The 7,930-nt window shown below is 36.7% G+C and overlaps 1 pseudogene; it reads left to right on the top strand.

Annotated features, from left to right (window-relative positions):
* The first annotated feature begins 877 nt into the window (after positions 1-877).
* Positions 878-3,375, top strand: LOC134386213 (serine/threonine-protein phosphatase 6 regulatory subunit 3-like; annotated as a pseudogene).
* The last annotated feature ends 4,555 nt before the right edge of the window (positions 3,376-7,930 follow it).

Below are 7,930 nucleotides of genomic sequence, written 5' to 3' on the forward strand. Positions count from 1 at the left end.
GAGGGGGAGGTGTTGCTTTATAAAAGTATCCAATTGATAAATAAATAGAAATAATAGAATTGGAATATAACCTTTTTGCATCCTCCAATGAATTAATGGAGCTATGCATTAAAAACCACCTATAATAACCTCACACACAAAAAAAAAGTAAAAGAAAAGACATTCAGACATGAATATGCTGCCTGCTAAATCCAGATCCTGAGACAGATATTCTACAAGTCAAATATCTAGCATTCTTCAACAGAATACTTAGAAGACAGCAAAATATTAGCACCACTAAACTATGTTACCAAGGGATCCTTACTTGGATGTGACATTATAAAGAAATGCAGGGAAGCGGTCAACTGAAATAGGATACTGACTACTTTTGGTAGGAGGGAGGAGGTTGGAAATCGTGGAGGGGTTATGGAGAGGCCTCCAGGTACTAGAAAATTTCTATTTATTGATATGAGTAGTAGTTACAAGAACGTCTACCTTAAAATATCTCATTGAGCTATACATTTATTTTGTGTGCTTTTCTATAACTGCCTTTCATTTTATAATAAAAAGATAAAAGTGAAAACCATTTATTTATCTCTTATGAAGTATTTATTTAGACACTAAGAAATATCATCTAAGTGTATAACTTTAACTCAAAATACAAGAGTACTTCAGGGTGGTGTCAGTGAGCCTGTTTCCTGCCCGAGCACGACTAGCAGCGGGTCATGGGCACCTCCAGGAAAGCTTCTGTTTCATATCCATATCCCACTTTGTTCCTGCTAATCTGCTAATCCAGTAAATCGGAAGAAAACTGTTACCAGGATGTCTTATAATGGCCTGGGAGCCACAGAGAAGAAAACATTTCTTTCAATTTTTAAACTTGGTTTGAAAGACCAGCATGTTTTGGAAATTTGATCATCATCAAATTTGACTCATCATCCCACACACACACATTCCTAGAAAGAGAAGATGTAACACTGAAGAAGTTAATGGATGAGGATGGTGTTTTACAGGAATGTAAAGCTCAGAACTGCAAATGTAGAGTTTCTGTTAAAAGCAGAATGTCTCCAAGATTTAGCCTCATTCATTATAGACGAACCACCTCAAGACATGGAAGAAAAGATCAGATACAAGTATCCAAATATATCTTGTGAGTTTCTCACATCCGATGTCTCCCAGATGAATGATAGACTGAGAGAAGGTGAATTCTTGCTAATGAAATTATATAGCTTCCTCCTAAATATTCCTTCCTTAAACCCACTACTTTCCAGTTTCTTCAGCAAGGTGCCTAGTATTCTTATCAGTAGAAAACCAGAACAGATTGTGGATTCCTCAAAGAAGAAATATGATTTTGTAGATCTTATTATTAAGCATATGGGAACTTCTGCTCTTGTGGGTATGTTTCTCAGGCTCCTGACACGTATTGAGCCTTGACAGCCCAAGCAAGATGCGCCAAATTGGTTAAATGAGGAGAAAATTATCTAGAATCTTGTGGAATTAGTTCATCAATCACAAGAAGAAGATGGGCATTCAAATGCATCACAGTCACTTTGTGAAATTGTTTGCATGAGCAGAGACCAGATGTTACAAATTCAGAACAGTATAGAACCAGATCCCCTTCTTGCTACTCTAGAGAAGCAAGAAATAATAAAGCAGCTTCTATCAATTATCTTCCACAAGGAGAAAAATTAATCAGCCATCATCAGTGCAATACAGATATTGCTGACTCATGAGACAGGATGACCAGCACTTGAAGGCCCTATAGAGATCTGCTCACCAGGCATGAATCATTCAATTTGTTCAGTCAACAAGAGTGTTCTAGAAGCCATCAGAGGAAGACTTGGATCTTTTCATGAATTCCTGCTTGAGCCACCCAAGAAAAGTGTGATGAAAACTACATGGAATGCACTTGCTCCTCCCATGGGGAATACCCTGTTAGATGTGATTAGGTTGATATCCAGCCTGCTTCAAATGAATACCAGCAGTATAAATGGCAGCCTTACGGAGCTGAATAGCATTGGAGTCATATTGGACATGGAATAACTTTTTGCATACACAAGTGGAAATTTGTATTGCACTGATTCTTGCAAGTTTTTTTGAAAACACAGAAAATGGCACAATCACTGACCAAGATTCCACTGGTGACAATTTGTTATTTAAACATCTTTTTCAAAAATATCAATTAATGGAATGAATACTTGAAGCCTGGGAAATGAACAAGAACAAACAGGCCGAGGCAGGAAGATGGCAAGATCACATGGGACATCTAGCAAGGATAGCTAATTGTATCATGTACAGTATTGATAAGGGCCCAACAGCACATTAGTACACCAACTTAACAAAGATCTTTCCAGCGAAGTCAGAGAGCAATGAGAGATGTTCTGCCCAAGCTCCTTAGGAGAAACTAACGAGAGAAACACAGCAAATCTTGCCTTTTCTGATTATGAGAAGCAACAAATGACCTCCAATTTTATTGACCAGTTTGGCTTCAACCATGAGGAGCTTGCAGATCAAGAAAGATGACATCAGCAGTGTTTCTTTTGATTGAGTATCAGACATCAACTTTACTCTCAATAAAAATGAAACTGGAAATATTGCCTTTAAAGCATGTTGTAAAGAGAAAACACAGCAGTTTGATGAAGGTGGCTCTGATGAGGAAGATGTCTAGGAAGAAAACATTGCATTGACAACAGAATCCCAGAGATGATCCAGCTTGAAGAGTACACACAGTGAGGAAAGTACAGACTCTGAAGAAGAACTTGGAACAAAACAAGACTTGTTTGAATTCAGTAATGCCAATACAGGATAAAATGGAGGTAGGCCTGAATGAACCACCCAACCAACCTTGATGTCCCAATGGAGAAAAACCAAAGTGCTCCATTAGATTCTGTGGGGTAAACATCCGGAGCATAGAGGAGCTAATGCCAACTAAAGAGACCTGCTGGGCTTCTCCTTTAGAGTTTGCATCTTCCCTGAAAACAAAAGATTCTTTAAGGAGTAATTCTCTAGTGGAAATGGAAACCAGCACTGAACCGGTGGACCCCCTGACATCCAATGTTGCTGCACCGGTGGCATGGCCAGAAGCACCAAGCAGTCTGGCCATGGAAACCAGCTCTGATGGAGTGGAAGATGCAGAAAGTATGAACAAAGTAACTGAGACAATGATGAATAGCAGCATGAAGGAAACGCTCAGCCTCAAAGACAGAAACTGCGGTCTTCAAAACTGAAGAAGGAAAACTGTCTACCTCTCAAGATGCTGCTTTGTAAAGAAGCAAAGGAGAGCCCTGAGACAGCAGAGGCAAAGTTCATGGTCCCCGGTCCCCCAGCAGTAGTCCAGAGCAGAGGACTGACCAGCTAACTGTGCAAGGTGATTCATCAGTTAATGGCCGTGTGTGATGAGTGACAGCTGCTGCTGCTGACTGAGAACTGCTGACCGCCACCATTTTGGGCTCTGGAGGGGTCATCTGGAGCCCACTGGGCCATCACTGCTGCACTTACTCTGCAAAAGATCAGGACCAGCAACCTCCATATTCTAGATTCTATGACACTGTACAGAGAAATTCAGAAGTGTGAAAATATCTCACACCGACAAATACCAAGAATTTTTGTGTATGATTATACTATATTGTTCTAAAGAATGGGTAGCCTGTGAAATAAGATCTTGCCATGCATGTAATAACAGTAGTAATACTATAGTTAAAATGGCTGTAAGAATAGTTAAAATTGAATACACAGATCTAGTGTATTTGAAACATAACTATTTGACAGTTGTTAATCTGAGCAAATTATTAGGCAGCTTCCATACATTTTTCAAACTGTACAAAATTCTGAATTCATTTTTCTTCCAGGTTGGCAAAGAATTGTAGAATTGAAATGCCCTCTGAGTGTTATTTTGGTTGTTCTAACTTACAAAAGTGATTTTGAATAAGAAATATTTGGGGTTTTTTGACTGGCAATTATTTTCTGTATTGTACTAAAGGATCAAAAATGTAAGTCCATCAATAGAGATTAAGTATTGTTACAACTTAGTTGATAAATTGATGTTATTATAAAGCCATATGTTCTGTTAAAGTCTTCTTTGCTTGAAATGATTATTCTTATAAGTGGAACACTAGAATATTTGGAATGTATGTGGCTTGTGGTTTGGGTTTTTGTTTCTGTTTTTTACTTTGTTTCGGTAGTTCATCTGCCTTATACTCCATTATAATCCATGTATATATATATATATATATATATATGATACTAATTCAATGCAATTTATAATTTTCTATGTCAGTGTAACACATCACAGCCTTCTCAAACAGTTAAAGCAATATCCTGCATATTGCCTTGTAGTCTGATGATAGGGTTAAATATCTCCACCTTTTGCACTTAGAGATGCAAATCAGTTTTTCACTTCTGTAGTAAAAAATCACTCATGTATTTTTTCATCATCTGCTTTTTCTGACCAGTATTTAAAACCAAACGGACATTCTTAAAAATGGCCAACATTCTTTTTAGAAATAGCATCCCAAGCAGCCTGCCTAAACATTACAATGTATATGGAAATAAAAGAACAAAATATTTTTTTTAAAAAAAGCGTACTTCAAAAATTTCATGGAAAGATTTGTATTATCTTTTAACTCTATTTTTCCATGAATTATCTGAAGTACCCTTGTACATACTTCTTTATCTTAAATCTCTTTGGGGGCCACAAGAATTCATCCCATCTTTCAAGCCAGATACCAGAAAGTCACTGTAAATATCATGCTTCTCTCATGATAGATCCAATTTGGCCATTCTACTTTCTTAACTTCTCCACACATACCTCCCTTTCTTGTCAATCTAATCATCAATTCTTTCATCTAGAGTTTTAATACTTCTCCCCTGTAGATACAAAATGGAATACTACTCAGACATAAAAAGAATGAAACTCTGCCACTCGCAGCAACATGGATGAACTTGGAGAAAATTATAAGTGAAATAAGCCAGGCACACAAAGAGAAATAACACGTCTTCACTCATGAGTGGGAGGGAGGGAGGGAGGAAGGAAGGAAGGAAGAGAAAATTCCACAAAAAAATGTTGAACTTTCAGAAGGAGAAAACAGACCCATAGTTACTAGGGGTGGGAAGAGGGAGGTTGAGGGGGATTAGAGAGTAATTGAGTAAGAGACATAAAGACTAATTATGATTTGTAATGATGAACATGCTAATAATATTGACTTGATCATTACATACTGTACACAAATACTAATATTCAACTCTGTACCCCATAATTATAATCAATTATGTTTCAATTCAAAAAATAAAATTTAAAAAAAATCTTAAATGAAGCAGCTGAAATTGCATCTTTTATCTACCTGGCTGAAATTCTGACTTAAATGTACATATGAAAACCAATTAAAAACCAACATTGCAAAAATGGTCCAGAAAAATAGGTTTAAAACTTATGTAAAAGACAGTGCTTCATCATCCTTTGTTCAAAATTTAGTTTCATTCACTATGAATGCATCTCTCAAAAAAAAAAAAATCTTTTCCCTTTTTTCAAATCTATGCACACTAGAGGTACATTCGTTCATATCTACCTGATTTGTCTCAAAAAACTCATTCTTTATTAGTCACAGCAAAGTAGCAATGCAATGATATTGCATTTGGAAAGTTTAAAGGGACATTGTTTATAAAACTGTTCTTCTCTTTGTTACTAATGTCAGTGTGTCTGGATTGCCACAGGAGTTATAAAGAAAAAGAAGTTGACAATCTTAACAATGTAATTACTTCCATTGTCATTTCAATAAAGAATTCACCCAGTCACCTGGATTTGAGCAATTCATGTGGCTCTAGATATAAGATAGGGAACTTCTTCCTTTTAAGAAATAAATTGAGGGGCTCATCCATCAAGTCTCTAATCACTTCTTTTCTTTTAGAGCATTTGGAGCACTGTATTAGCAGTGTTGCTGGGGAAGCTGGCAGCCAAAGATCTCTTTTTACTTCACTTTTTCCAGTGGGCTTTCAGAAAATCAATAGTCTTTTTAAAGATAAAAGTTTGGGTTTTTTTGTTTCCTTGGTTACACATTACATTAAAATGGGGTATTTGATTATACAAGATGTAATACAATTGCCATATGCATGCCAGAAAAAAGTATTTTCTGTCCCTAAGGTAAATAATTCTGATAAATGAATAAAAGCATATTTTCTTTGTGAGGTATTTTTTATTTTGATTTGCTGTAAGTTTTATCTTCACAACTAAGGTAATACTAAGGCTCTCGGGTTGGGCATTTAAATAAATATGATTTTTTTTTTCTAATACATTTTGGCAAGACATCAGAGCTACCACTGGGACCTTAACAGTTACAACTGCCGTTGACTGTCCCCTGACAGAACAAGAAGAAAACGTATGCTTCAATGCACCATGTACTGTTGCTCTGCCTTTTTAAAATTACAGTATTTTAGCTATGTAATCACTCATTAACTTTTCAATTTATGAAATTTTTCTAATATTTTCCTCTTCCTATATACTAAAACATTTTTAATGTAGAAAGAACCCAACACTAAAATTGATGGCAAACTTTGCTGTGGTCTGAACGTTTGTCCCCTCCAGAGCTCATGTGGATGCTTCATCCTCAATGTGGCAGTGTTGAGAGGTGGGGCCTTTGGGAGGTGATTGGATCAAGAGGGCTCTGCCTTCATGAATGAATTAGTCTAGTCATGGGTTAGTGGATTAATGGGTTATCACAGGAGGGGAACTGATGGCTTTATAAGGAGAGCAAGTGAGGATGTTTACTCGCTCTCCCCCACTTGCTATGTGATGCCCTGCACCACCTCAGGACTCTGCAGGGAGTCCCCACCAATAAGGCCCTCACCAGATGCACCCTTCCATCTTGGACTTCACAGCCTCCAAAATTGTAAGAAATAAATTTCATTTCTTTATAAGTTACCTCGTTTGGGGTATAGGCAACACAAAACTGACTAATACAAACTTGTTTTATATATTTCTCCTAATGTGAGCAATTGATTTTTTAAAAGAAATGTTATAGCAGACAAATTATATTTCAACATAAGTATTAACTAGTAATCCCTTGTTAAACTATATTTTAGGAGTTGGGAAATAAAATTTATGGAAAAGGGCAAAGTAACTGAGTTTAATCAAAGTACATATTAGAAATTAGAATATATAATTTAATAATTTTCAACTCTGCAGAATGTCCATACAGGGAGAATGGGAGACACCTATTCCCATCTCTACCTAAGAACATACCTAAGTAAAATGAGCAGGCTCAAAATGCAGCCTGAACAGTTTGAGTTGAAAATAAAGTACTGAAGTTTGGGGCTGGGGAGCACTACGAAGCTCTCTTCATAGGCCTTTGCAGAGGTTTCTTTCTGTGACTTATAGTTGGTTCTATTATCCCAGTTATTTCTTTCTTTTAGTTGTGAATGGTAGACAATATTGCAAATTCATTGATGAAGAAATAACATTTACTCTGCATGTGTGGAAACAGTCACTTGAAGACCTTTTCCTCCTTATTGGCTACTTATTCTTACCTCCTACCTTACAGCATGATGCACAGTGAGTGCACCATTACTACTGGCTAATTAATAAATCAATGGAGAAATAACTGATATAGCATGTTCTATCAAAGATAGGCTAAGGCAGGGCAAGATATCACAGTGATTAAGAGCACAGTCTCTGGAGCTGCAGCTGGGATTGAAATCCCAGCTCCTCCACTTACCAACTGTATGACCCTGGGCAAGTAATTTTATCTCACTATGACCGAATTTCCTCATCTTTACGATGGAATATTAACAATTGGGTAAAAATTAGGTATTTGGGAGACTCAAAGGAAACAAATGATATAAAGAAACAAATAGAAATGAGGTAAGTTAGTCACAGTGAACTTCTGAGAAATTCTCATTAAGGTAATAACATTAAATTATATGGCATAGCAGCACAAGAACCTATCCAGCTTCAACATAA

Source organism: Cynocephalus volans, chromosome 9, assembly GCF_027409185.1.
Source record: "Cynocephalus volans isolate mCynVol1 chromosome 9, mCynVol1.pri, whole genome shotgun sequence".
Taxonomy (NCBI): domain Eukaryota; kingdom Metazoa; phylum Chordata; class Mammalia; order Dermoptera; family Cynocephalidae; genus Cynocephalus; species Cynocephalus volans.